Source organism: Ictidomys tridecemlineatus, chromosome 11 (assembly GCF_052094955.1).
Source record: "Ictidomys tridecemlineatus isolate mIctTri1 chromosome 11, mIctTri1.hap1, whole genome shotgun sequence".
In the NCBI taxonomy this organism is placed as follows: Eukaryota; Metazoa; Chordata; class Mammalia; order Rodentia; family Sciuridae; genus Ictidomys; species Ictidomys tridecemlineatus.
Window position 1 is genome coordinate 29,969,638 of NC_135487.1, and position 13,802 is coordinate 29,983,439.

The 13,802-nt window shown below is 51.1% G+C and overlaps 1 protein-coding gene across 6 annotated transcripts in view; it reads right to left on the minus strand.

The window, feature by feature from the left end:
* The window catches only part of Hivep3 (HIVEP zinc finger 3), a 457,837-nt gene that overhangs the window by 108,019 nt on the left and 336,016 nt on the right, over positions 1 to 13,802 (minus strand). Inside the window, exon 1 of one of the 6 annotated variants that reach the window (XM_078026058.1) lies at positions 10,926 to 11,013. The exons of the other annotated variants lie outside the window; for them this stretch is intronic. The gene's annotated coding sequence lies outside the window, so the exon portion shown is untranslated. Of the gene's footprint in view, positions 1 to 10,925; positions 11,014 to 13,802 lie in introns of those variants that run through there. 6 annotated transcript variants of the gene reach the window in all.

Sequence of the window (13,802 nt, forward strand, 5' to 3'; positions counted from 1 at the left end):
AATGATTTTAAGCAGGCATGATGGAATTCATCAGGGCCAGGTGGAAGCGAGTGGGGGAAGGGGGCTAGGAAAGCCCACATCCCTTGGCCGCGAATGGGAAAGAAACAAAGCAGTGAGCAGAAATGACCCACATGATGAAGATTCACCCTGAGGACGGGGTGGTGACCAAGAGGGCCTCAGACTGCAAGGTGGCAAGAGGCTCCCTCTAGGGGGCAAGAGACGTGGCTGGACAACACCCAACAAAGGATGGCAGCCTTTTCTTTACAATAAAGCCAAGAAGAAAGGACCCGGGGGGCTGCCTGGGAATGAGACAGGGCAGGATCTCTACACTGACAGGTCCCCGGGACCCTCACGGGGTGACGACAGCCTGGGGGAGGCTGGCACTGCCATAATCACCACTGCATGTTTACGGAGTCTGGGGAAAGCACTGGGATGGACATGGTGGGGGAAGGGAGCGGCACAGATGATATGGAGGAAAGAAGAGGAGGCAAGCAGAAAGTGGGCACTGCCTATGTGCCAGGCACTGCATTAGACAGTTGTCAAGTCCCATCTCCTCTAATCCTCACAGTGATCCCAACAGCTGAGATTTTTCTTCCCTCTTTTTCTTGAGCTTTCTTTTTTGTTTCCTTTGTTTAAAATGTGCGTGTGTGTGTGTGTGTGTGTGTGTGTGTGTATTTTAAATACATAAAGTAGACAAGTCCTCCTCCACTCTCTCAAATTCTACTTCCACTCCTGGTTCACCGGGTGTTTCCAATAGCATGGAAGTGCAGCCACATGTGCACACACACGCCTTTAACTCTTGGACTTTTTCTGCATGCACATGGTATGAAACTGAACCTATCACACAGAAACCCTCTTCCAGTTCAGAAAAAATGTTATTAATACCATGTCGGGCCCTGTAGGTTCCCTTCTTTATTTTTCAAATGGCCACAAAGGATCCCACGTGCACGTATACCACAGATAGTTTCAGCCCTGACACTGCTGGCCGCAGGGCATTCCAATTTGCCACAAGCCATGCTACAAGGGAATGCCCCCGTACATATCCATCTTTGTGTGCATGCTTTTCTATAGCTGGAAACTGCTGGATTAAAGCAGGTATGTGCGCTTACAATTTTCATGAATAACAATTTAGACTCTCTGGTGTCTTTGGCCCTTATCAACACGAGATCTTCTCTATTTTTTTTTTTTTTACATTTTTGGCACTCACAGGCAAAATACTCTCATTTTAATTGACAATCTCTTGATGTTCCAGCAGTGAAAGCATTTGTCATATGTTTATGGGCCATTTTTACCTCTTTGAACTACCTGTTCCTATTTTTTGCACACTTAAAAATCTTTGACTTTTTTTTTAAGTTAGTCCATAGAATTCTTCATGAATGATCACAGACACGTCACTTTCTATGTGCCAGGCGCTACTCTAGGCTCCCCACCAACATCACACCACTGAACCAAAGCCCTGAGAGGCGGCAACAACAATCCATGTCTACAGCCAAGGAAATGGAGGCTCAAAGGCTTGCAGTCACTTGTCTGAAGTCACACGCAGTAGGAGGAAGGGCAGGCCAGAGTCTGAAGGACTAGATGAACCAACCCCTTCATCCTCAAAGCAGTTGTTTCTGAAGCCTTCCCAGCCCCACCCCCACCAAGTCATTTCATTTATAGAAAAAGAAAACTCTCCCTTACAACTTCCTTCTTTCATGAAATGGAATCGAACCCCCACCCCCATACACACACCTCTTGCTGGGACACCGACATGCTCAGGGTGAGGAGCTACAAGAGTGAGGAGCAGGGTTTGGAGCAGGCAGGATTTGGAACGGGGCTGAGAACCAGGGAGGGGGAGTCTGAGGTGGGGACCCACTGGGAAGGGCCTTCAAGAGCAGGCCAGACGGTTGACAGGACGCTTCCTGCCAAAGGTTGGGACCAGAGGGTGGGGTGACGGTGGGCCTAGCATGAACTCATCATCCAAAGGGTGTTCTCGACGGGGCGTCTCCATTAGCCAGCACGCTGGTTGGTAAAGAGGGCCACCCGTAAGTGGCACAAACCCACCTGTGGGTACTCGGTGCTGGGGGGACCCTGTGTGCAAAGCCACACTCCACAGAGGGCTTTTCAGTCTTTAGTGGCGCTTTTAAGTGAGGTTCTTTTTGAGCTCCTAAAACACCAGTGTCACATGTAGGTTTCTGGGTGGCAGACCTGCCACTAATTTGTCACATGAGCCCCTACCCTCATCACGATGAATGCATGCAAGTCAGTACTTCTGCCTTCCTGGAGCACCACACAGTGAAGGGGGAAGGATCATTTGCATGCCATTTGCCACTTTTCTTCTGAGAAAAAAAAGAAATTAAGTTAACAAAATAGAAAAAAAAAAGTGAGAAACTGACAAGCTGAAGCTAACAGGCAGAAACAAGTTTTAGTTACTGTGCATTCACTTTATTCTTTTTAGCTTTGACCTCAAATAACTTCAGTGTTTCCCAAAATGCTTTGCTACTTACAAAGTAGGTAGTCCAGCTACTCACACTTATATGTGTATGTACACATATATATATTCTCTGATCAATCAATCTTGGAAAATTGCACATGACACCACTTCTACAGACATATTCACAATGCTCACACACTGTTTTGCAGATTTCTGATGCATGTTTGCATATTAAAGGCTCTGAGAAATCCTGCAGCATAAAGACCTTTAAACTTCTCCAAAGATACTTGGCTATAAGACTTTTATTTTCTCTTCATAACACATCTTTTCATCCACTTGCATTCTACCTAAGAAATGCTGCGTTGTTTTTTTTTTTAATTTCACAAGGTCAGAGCTTACTTAAAATAAGAGCCCACTTTGGAATGGATATCCTACTCTTTCAAACTCTCCATGCCTAAATGCTGTAAATCGACCCATGCTGATGGTTTCTTGCATACCTGAGCATCTTTGGCCTCTCCTGCATTTTAGGGAGACACTAATGCCCACATACCAAGATGAGGATATGTAGAGTGGCCATCAGCCCTCCAGAAACCATGAGGGACCTGGCTGCCCAGACAGGCTAAGCTGTGTGGCTCAGCAGTCGCCGGCTGAGCCTGGACCAGTCACTTTCTTTGGGTTCCGTGGTTTTCAGCCGGAGGGCTCCCAGAATCACTTGTTTTGTGAATGGGGAAATCAGGCCTCAAATATCGGAATCTTTTGGCCTCTGGTCTCTTTCCTTCATTCCCTGAGACACCCGTCTCTGGGCCGAAAGGTTTTCTATCATACAGAGAAACCAGATTACCTGTGAAGACCTCTTCAGCTCTCTCTGTCCTCACTACCTTACCCCTCCTCCTTCCTAGGTACAATTCACAGTCACATCATGTAGCTCTACAAATAAAACTAGGTTTCCATCTGCCTGTTACAAGAGTAAGTGAAAATGATTCAGTGAGCTTTCACCAAATGTACATGGCACTCTTCAGGTAGCCTGAAACAGAGGGCTGCCTGGTATACCTGAACTTCACCTCGGAGACATTCCCCCAGGCATCTCAACATTCCTCCACCACTGGTTTCTCATTTTGCTCTTTCTCACACAGGCTACTCTAGGTGGCACACTTGGGGTGACTCGCAGAGGTTCCATTACTTCATGACCCTGTATGGCTTTCCTGAGTAACCCTGAGGAAGCCAGGCAGTAGGAGTGTATGAGGATCCATTCATTCATTTTTAAATAAACTTTTCATTCTGGAGTAAGTTTAGATTGGCCTAAAAGTTGCACAGATAGAACAGAGACCCAGGTAATCCTCCACCCAGGTTCCTTCAAAGTTAACATCTTATGCAAAAAAGGGAATATTTGTCAAGACAAAGAAATTAACATTAATACATGAATAGTGACTGAACTACAGACTCTATTTCTATTTTATGCTTTTTCTACTGATGCCTGTTTTCTGACCCAGGAGACAACCCAGGATACCACATGGTTATTTAGTCTTCATGTCTCCTTAGTCTCTGGGTCTGTGTTGTCTTTAAGGAATCCGAACCCTCTCCACCCTTCTCTACTGCATGCAGGGTGGCATGTACATTACTGTGTGGGTCCCAGCTGCCCTGTAGGGAGAAACAGTGTCTGATGGGCAGCAAGTCTGCACTTGGGGTCTACTCTGCCCCTGACTTGTGATAGGATCCTGGGGTTGTCACTCCACTTACATGGCTCTCAGATTCCTCACCCACAATGTGGCAATGATACCTTCTATCTCATTAGAGGGCTGAATGAGATGGCCTATGCGCACAGGCATTTGCAGATTTAAGGCTCTATCCAGTTGCTTATTATTACTATTATTATTATTATTATTAATGTTATTGTAACAATTATCATTAGGCAGACTCTGTCCTGTTTCCAAAACAGGACAACCTGGTCTGAGCTGTCTGGCTGAGCTGACTATTTCAGCTCCAAATAAGACATTTCTATAGATCTCCATGTACCCACAGAGAAAGAGAATCCTCCTCGAATTTGTTCAGTTCTACGTTCCTTCACGGCTAGGCCGATCAGAGGCCTGACCACCTGACCATCCTACACAGAAGAGGTCTGGGAAGGCCCCACTGCTGGCATTCTCTGACTTTCTCTATTTTTCTCCATGGCCCTTACCCTGTTTCACATGCTACATCTTCCCATGTTCCTTTGTTCATAGCTGCCTCCTTCCCGTGGCTGGTTTATAAGCCATGTGAGCACAGGGTGTCATCTGCTTTGAACACTACTGCACCCCAGCACCTAGAACAATGCCTGACCCTTCTCGGGTGCTCACATGATTGAATGAGTGGCTGCAGTTTGACTCTGCAACCTCTTGCCTCCATCCCGGGAACTAGAACACAACTCTCCCTCCAAAACATACTGTTGAACTTAAATAAGAGACAGGCTATTCAGGAAGCAGGTGGCTCAGAGCCTTTTGGATTTTTTTTTAAGGAAAAAGAAAGGGTCATGTTGTTGTTGTTGTTGTTGTTTAATTCAATTCAATTCCATTAACGTCCCTTCTCCCGCCTCCTCTCTCATGAGTGGCAATGCCAATTAGAAACCACAGTCTCTTTCTTGTCCAGAGCCTGTCTGCTGGCCTCGCCACAATCAATTCCAACAGAGTCCAGGCTAGGAAGATCTGGTCAACTCCCTATACCCAGCCAGGCCACTTCGTTATTGGATTCACTTAGCACCTGCACATCAAAGGCCCACAACTTCTCAAAGCAGGAAGAAACCCAGGGGATCACACAGGCTGGCCTGCAGAGGAGGACACTGAAGTTCAGCGCAGGCTCAAGGGAATTGGCAAATAGCACACAGCAACTTTGTGGCAGTCCCACAAAGAAGCCAGGACTCCCAGCTCTGCACCCTGCCCACATTCTCCCAGGGGCTAGAACCACTTACCCGGGGCCCATCTTCCACTCAGCGGGGAGGTGGGTGGTGTGTGTGCTTATGACCTAGAGCTCCAATCTGACAATCTACCTACACCTGACAATCCCTAAGAACTTGAACTTGGGCAGCGAGGGGTCAAGATGACTCTCCTAAAACAGCAACATGTAAGAGAGCAGAGCTCAGAGCCAGACAGTAGAGTCATGAGGTAGAACTGGTTCACAGCCAGTACTTCATATCATCATCTCATTTAACACTCCCAGTACCCTCCAGTGACGGTGTGATAACCACATTTAAGTAAGGAAAAAGAAATACAGAGAATTTTTAAAATGCAGCAAATCTGCAGAGTAAGTAAGCATCAGAGTGAGTTCTACCTGGTAAGGAAGCCTTGTTCTCTCTGCTGACCACTCTATCAGAGGCTCAAAAACAGCACCCAGATGGGGTGGGGGTCCTCAAAACCACAAAATCTTCATCTGACAAGTAACTCAAAAGATCCCACCCTAGAGGTGAGCAAGCAGACGGGAGGAGAAACGCATCTTGCCGGTGGCCCTGGGACCAGTGGGTGGTGGGACCTGCTGCAGTCTGAGCTTCTCGAGGAGGCAGACTTGCTCCCAGTGCTTACCCAGAGACAAGCGCAGGGAGGACTCAACCCGCCGCTGAATAGACTCATGAATCATGACGGTGGAAGGTGAGGAGCGCCACTTCCAAGGCTCCCTCAAGCCAGGTATTTACCCCCAGCAGCCTCGTTCATTGACTTCAGGGCCAGGAGGCCAGGCTGACGTAGGTGAGCACAAGCCCAGCAATGCCCTCCAAACTTCCCATCCCCCTCCCAAGCCCACAGAATGGTCAGAGGCATGGCAGATGATGCTGACCTGGGTCCCCAGTCAGCTCAGCTCTGCCATGGAGAGGCTGAGGAAGATGGCCGAGCTGGCTAGTCTTTGGCACTAGGACTAGTGATTATGACATGAAACGTACCCTCCTCTCAAAAGGCGGCTGTTCGGAGCCAATTGGTCCATCTCCTGGACCCCTTCGGTAGCCATCAGCTCACAAATGCCAGTTTTATTATTATCATTCATTTTACATAAAGAACAACGGAAACTTTCTGGTTTGCTCTTTACCTACTCTGTGCTGGGCACAAGTATCTAATACAACATCTACCATTGGTGGCTTCCTGTTATCCAACCTGCAGGTAGCATAAGCATTCCCACCTTAAAGACAGGGGAGCTGAGGTTCAGGAGAGGGAAAGCAACTTGGCCAAGGTCCCTGGCCAGAGAGCAGGAGATGCAAAGCAGGTCTGTGAAACTCCATTGTTCATGCTGCTACCACGTGGCCACCATGAGCCTGGGACAAGAGCTAAGTTTGGATGGAAATAGAAGGCAGTCGGGAAGGCCCGCCTGATTTTCTCGGCATCCACCTCTCTGGGCTTCTCAGACCCAGTGGAACATCTAGCACCAGGACATTGCTGCATGTGCCCGGATGCCATCTCTAGAAACTCTGAATCAGATAGTGGGGGTGGAACTTGGAGCACTACTGTTAAAAGCCCTTAGGTGACAGTGATTGGCATCCCTGATTAAGAAGCCCCCCACTATCAAAGCTCAAGATCACTTTCTCACATTTATTCCCTCTCCAAGAAGATTCTAAAATGTTTCTTATGAATTTTTTTCATTGGTTTACAAAAGAACGTCATGCCTCAGAACCCTGGAACCTCACAACTCCAGGATCCTCTGCAAAACATAAGCTGATCATCCACAAAGGTGGTATGAAGGTTTGTTTTTATTAAACACGATGACAATTATTCCCAACAGCTGGATGTGGATATAAAGGACTTTGGAACTCAAAGTCCTGGGTTTGAGTCCTTGCATGGCGCTTCATGAGCTGTGCAACCTTAGGCTAACCAACTCAATTGCAATAGTTATTAAAAGCCTACTCTGTATTCAGGTCCCTGGGCTGGGAAACTGGGGTGACAGAATGAATGAGAACGTCACAGTGTGAACCAATGGTTACCAGGTACCACTCTATGGCAGCTCTTGACAAGCATGTTCTTACTTCTTCCTGCCAAGAGCCTCAGGCAGTGGGCTCTCCTGCAGCACAGGTTTGCAGAGGAGGAAGCAGGGATCCAGGGCAGTGAAGTGGCCTGGGTGAGCCTGCAGCAGTGTGTGGCAGTGTCTGAGCTCTCTCTGCCCCATCCCCCACCACACACACACACACACACACACACACACACACACACACACACACTTGGCAGATCAGTCCACAGAGTGAAGGGGATAATAGGAGAGAGTGCACTGCAGCCGATCAAGAACCGCACAGATGCATGACATCATGGTTATTAATAATGGAAGCAGTACAACCGATTCACCATCCCTCCAGATGGACCACCTGAGCTGTCTCAAACCTCGTGCAAACGGCATGGGATTCTGTAAGGGCAGAGTAGGGAGAGGCCCTGGGAGTCCAACCCTCTTCTCATTACCAGGCTGCGGGGTAGACCAAAAAGACAGGATGGTGCTCAGAGACAGCAAGGGCAGCCCCCAAAGCCCAGGATGCACAGAGTCTGGCCTCAGTGATTGATCCAGGACAATAATTAGATCCCAGATCAAACACCAGAACATACCCCTCCAAAGGGTGCTGGCAAGGGATTCAGCAGTGGGTGATTGGCAAGTGTGGCCTCTCGGTGGTCCTTCAGCTCAGCAGGGTCTTCCTGCCGGCTGTTTTTCTGCCTAGAGTATTCTTTCCCCAAAGTTTTTCACAGCTGTCATATTTTCATTATTCACATCTCAGAACAAATGTCAGTTCCTCAGAGAAGTCGCCATGTTGCTTCCCTGTCCCTCCTGACCTTGCTCCTGACTCTCCTTCTGGCTGCCTCCTTGTTCAAGTTCCATTCGTATTCCTTACCTCTCTCCCCACGGAATGCAGGCTCCTTGAACAAAGGGATTAGCTAGTTTCCACTGCTGGGATTCCCAGAACGCTGCCTGGAGCCCCCAGGCCCTGGTGAACACACTCAGTGCATCCCGCATCCCTCGGGAGGCTGGCCTGGGTCAGAGCCAAACTAGCAGCCAGTGGACACTCACTCACTCTGTCACTCATTCCGTAAATGCTTAAGGGACCTCTTCTCTGTGCTGGGGATTCTGCTAGGTCCTGGGGTCCTCGCCCTCACAGATCTTTGACAGTTGATTCAAACAAACAGGACAGTAGACCCTAGAGCTATGGCCGTTCCTTCACATGCAACCAAACAAAAGCTGACCAATACAGGCAAACCCGGCAAAAACTGGGAGAAACTGGGAGACAGCGAGGAAATGCAGCATAATTGGCCCTGCAAGGCCTCCCCATGTGCTTGGTGTTCCTCTTGGGGCATTAGTGCAGGCACCCTGCCAACTCTGGGGACACGGGGACAAGGGAGTTCTCTGATGAGTGACTCTTGGCTGCAGCCGGGAACACAACAGGATGGATGTGAATGTGAGAGAGTGGGTGTAGGAACGGATGTGTGAGGGTAAGCAAGTGCACAGGATGAAGTGTGTGAGAGTGTGTAGGAGTGGGTGTGTGTGTAAATGAGTGTATGGGATCAGGCATGTAGGCAGGTGCATGTGAGTGTGTGTGCAATTGGAGGAGCACATCTGTGTGAAAACAGGTGTTTTGAGTATGTAGCAGTGCACGATGAACACACATATGTGTGTGTTTGTGTATGTGTGTGTGTGTGTGTGTGTGTGTGTGTGTGGTGCCTGTGATACCATCACTGAGCTCCACACCGCAAGTTCCACATCTGCTTGAATTTTATATTCTTAAGTCCCACAAAGGACACACAGCAGGTACCTGATCATCACTTAATTGGTTCAATATAATAAATCATTTAAGTCTTTATGTTTTTCAAATATACTCTGAGTGGCCACATAAAGCAGAAAGATTAGTTCTAGTAGAAAAATTTCTCAACTTCTAGATATAATTCAATGAACTAAGAGCACTGTATGAGGAGTCTGGTTCTGGTCCCTGTTTTACCACTGGGTGATCTTGTGCCACCTCTTAACTAGGTGATCTCAGATGAGCCACTTACTGCTTTGAGCTTCTGCTTATTCACTAAAAGAGAGCAATTAGAACTTAGCTCTCCGAATTTGGTTGCAACCATACAACACCACACGATTTCTATGTGCAGCCCTTGAAGCACTATTTCCTCCAAGAGCAAGCCTGTGTAACTTGCAAAGGGTCTTAGTCCCTTTTCTTGAGAGAAATGCTGGATTTGACAAAATTAAATGAACAGTTCTTTTATTGCAGGACTTCTCAGAGCCTTTAATTTGCCAATGGATTGTAATTGGCCAGATGGATGATAAAGAGCTTGCAGAAATTGCCAGACTTACTCAAACAGGGAAACCTTTACTCGTGCAACAGCTTTCAGAACTAACATTCCATGGAACACACATTGGGAAATCTGCTAGCAGGCACAAAGGACACTTATTAATTCCCCCTCTTCTGCCAATGATGGAACAGAAATGGTGTTCTAAGTCACAGAACAGAGCTGTGACAAATGCCAGTCCAGAAACCATCCAAACCACAGCAAATGGCACATGCACAGGGCTTTGCATTTACAAAACATTTTTACCTATATGATCTCAATTCTCCCTGACAAGATATCTTGGAGGACAGATGATAAAACACAACCTGAAAAAGATGAAGATCATTCAGATCTATGTGGAGCCACTAAATGATAGACTCATACCTTGGTTCTACCAGTTTTCCCTCTATGTCCTTGATCCAACTATCCACAAATGCTTTATTTTTTAAAGATAACAATTATGGCCACTACACAGAGACCCCTGCAAGAAGTCAAGGCTGACACCACCTGCACCTGTTCTGCAGCCACCACCAGTCCTGGGCAGACCCCAAGCACCCTGCACTGGATAAGGGGGTTAGAAATGCTCAGAGCACAGTCTGGAAACACCCAGGCAGTGAGGCCAGGAGTAGCTCCCTAAGTGCCATACCATACAGGTAGCTGTATCCAGTGCCAGGTGCCATTCTGCAAGGGGGAGGGGAGAGCCAGAGCAATGTTTCACTTACTCCCAATGAGCCCAAGGAGCCTAAGGCTCTTGGCTCTGAGTGTGAAACTGTGACAAGGCCTCCAGCGGGAAGCGTGGCTAGGGCTGCCAAACCCATTCAGTGGTTACCTCGTGTGTGTGTGTGTGTGTGTGTGTGTGTGTGTGTGTGTGTGTGTCACACTATGGATGACAGAGCCAGGGGCGAGGGTCTGCACAGGACACAGGAGGCCGTGCATGTCAACCGCGGGTGGGGGCTGTACCCCGTGACAGAGAGACAGAGAGACAGACAGAGACAGAAACAGAAGTGTGTGGACGCGGGAGCGCTTGTGTCACCCTAGGGTGGTGACAGAAGTAGTGTCTGAGAAACGCTAAGCGCAGAGCGTGTGCACCCAGCAACCCCAGGCTGCTGAGAAGCCCTGGCTCCACGCACCAAGGGTCGGTGGAGTTGGTACCGACGCACCCAGCCCTGCTCCCACCCACCGGCCCCTCAGCCGCTCGCCCGCTCCACGCTGCCCGGCTCCGGGGCTGCCAGGCCGCGGCGGCGCGCGTGGCGCTCACAGCTTACCTGCGGGCGGCCGTAGCTCCGCGGCTCCGGGCTGGGCTGCGCCGCGCCGCGCTGCGCCGCGCTGGACTGGACTGCGCTGGGCTGCGCGCCCGGCCTCCGCGCGGCTCGGCAGCGCCCGCGCGCTCGGCTCCGCCCGGCTCGGCTCCGCCCGGCGGTGCCCCGGGCGCTCGCTGGCGGCCCACGCGGCGCGGGGTGGGCGCGGGGCGGGCGGCGGGCGCGGCTCCGGGCCGCCCCGCGGCCGCTTGGAAGCTCCTTATTTGGGCAGTGATGTCAGGGGAAGTCGCAGGGGCCGGACCACCCACTTCTTTCCATTCACTCCCCAGAGTTTCCTGTCGCCGAGCTCGGGGACCCCGCCGTCTGCCGGGGGCGCCTCTCCCGCCCGCTCGGCCCCGGCTGCTCGGCCCCGCAGCCTGCCGCCCTGGGACGCCCTGTCGGCCGGGGTCACGGTGGGGCCGGGGCGCAGCGGGCGGCCGCGGGCGCAGGGGCTCCTCCTCTGGGGAATCCCCGGCTTTGGCGGCCGCCGGGAGGGTCTGCTCAGCGGTCTCCTCGGTGACAGGCCGTGTCACTCCGGGCGCCGCCCCTCCCTCCGCGCCCGCCCCGGCTTCAGCGCTGTCATTTCCTCCCGGGCCCTCGGGGAGGACCGTCAGGGAAGCCCCGGTGGCCACCGCCGGGGCCGTGCCGCTCGGCGCCACGCCTTGGTCGCACCCGGGCCGGGCGGGCGTCCATCACAGTCCCCAAAGTGCGCCGCTCCCGGCTGCCTTCCTCCCAGGTGCCAGCCCCACTCCGGGAAGCCCGCGCCTACCCAGGCGGGAATCCGTTTTAATGAAGGCGGGCGGAGCGGGCCTGCCGGGGCCTCCCTGGGTTCAGGCCTGGGTGGGGGTGGGAGGCACCCTGGGACTTCCCAAAGGACTGACTTTACCAGAAGTTGCTGGATCCCAGGACCCGGGCCTGAGTCACTCTGGTCTGCGCTCTGGCCGGCATCTAGCACACTTTGAGCCATCCTTAGTCGGCCCCCAGCCAGCACAATAGCCAAGGGCTTCAGACTCATGGTGGTCTGTGGTTCACAGGTGCCTACCTACCTGAAACTCACACACTCAAGTGATTCCCAGTGGTCAGCCCTCTGCCACAGTAGAACCCAGGCTGACTCCATTTGGGAGAGTGACTCCAGGCACAGACTGCCTGTCCCAAAACAGCCTCAGGAGATTATGGGAGGAGGGGGGGGGGAGGCAAAGGACTGAAGTGAGGCAAGTGTCTAGGTTGCAAAATGTAAGGAGTCCCCTCCAGGTCAAGGACCCAGGAGGTCACTGTTCAGTATACTGACTAGGCTTCCAGCCTGTATGGAGGCTTCAGGCTCCTCTGACTCCAAAGTGGTGGATGCAAACTCACCTGGGCCCAAGGGACAGGGCTAATGGCCCTGGAGATTTCTGTGCTTTCATATACCAGCCTCTAGCAGAGCCACCAACTTCCCTCCAAAGTCAGGTCAGAACAAACAGACCCTGCCAAGACCACCAGCTTTAATGAGACAAGTCCATTAAGTGGCACTACACTCCTAGGGCCTGGAGGAGGAAGTCATGGTTCCAGAGCTTGCAGGGACTAAAAGCAGGAGTGAGAGCAACTGGACATGGGTCTGCCCACTCACAACTGTACACTCCCCCACCCATTGCCAAGCCTCTCCATCTTGATCTCCCCCCCCCCAATTTCCATCAGCTCTTCAGGCCCAATCCCAGCTCCAATTGAGTCATCTCCTTTCTGACAAAGCCCCAAAGGGAAGGACCACTCTTTTTGATGTAGCATGCAGGGCCACACTGACCAGCTGCATCTCCTGCAGCTCAGCCCGTTGGCACTTGGCCTAGCCCCTCCCCTCTCATACCACCTTGCAGCAATGTTCACTCCTGGGAGTTGTTATGTGGTTACCTTGGGGCTGTATCCTCCCGCTGCCCTTCACACCTTCAAACAAACCTGCCCTTGATACAGGTCCTTCCCTTGAGTAAATCAATGGGAGGGGTGCCCCCTCGGACAAATCACTATAGCTGCTCCACTTCTGTCCTGTCCCTACTGTCCCTGTCCACTGTTTGGGCTAGAAATGGCTCCAGGCAGAGGAGGTAGTGCTTTGTTATGATGCACATGTATGCCCCGTGGGGTGACTTTCTGTCATTCCCACAAAGGCTCAGATGACAGCCTGAGCCTAGGTTGAGTGTCCCTCTAGCCTTTGAGGGGTAACCCTGCCCCATGGACTCTCCCCTGCTGCCACAAGCAACCCCAATGGTTCTGTGCCTCTGCAGATGTGCTGTCGGCAAATTGCAGTCGATTGGGAGGGACCTCCCCTCCCTCCAGACTGGGAACTAGAGGGAACTTTCCAACTTGATTTCTCTTCCCTTCCAGGACTGATTTTGCAAATGTTTAATAAGTGGATGAATGGTTCTGGGGGACAAATCCAAAGACAAACTAACCATGAGAGGAGCAGAATTATCCAGCTCAGAATTGTGGTGAGGCTCCAGGGTCCCTGGCTGGGGGCTGGGATGGAAGGTGGATTCTCAGCTAGGTTGGACTGACTGGATGCTTGGGGGGTTGGGCCAAGGCACCTGGCCTGAGAAGGCATCCCTGAGAACGTAGGTTCCTTGAACTGCTCCTTTGTTTCAACTTTCTGTGGCTTGGGATTTGTCTTCCTTCTTATTTCCCTGGGAAAAAACTCTTCTGCAGCCCCCAGGCAGCCCAGGACATGCCTTTGCCAACCCCTAAATAGGGCCCTTAACTGGCCACAGCAAGGAGGAAGGGAAAGGAAGAAGGAAAGTGCAGCTCATTGAGCACCTTTTCTGTGCCATACACAGCCACTGACTCCTCTGGATCTGCCAAGCCACACAGGTCCCTCCAACTGTA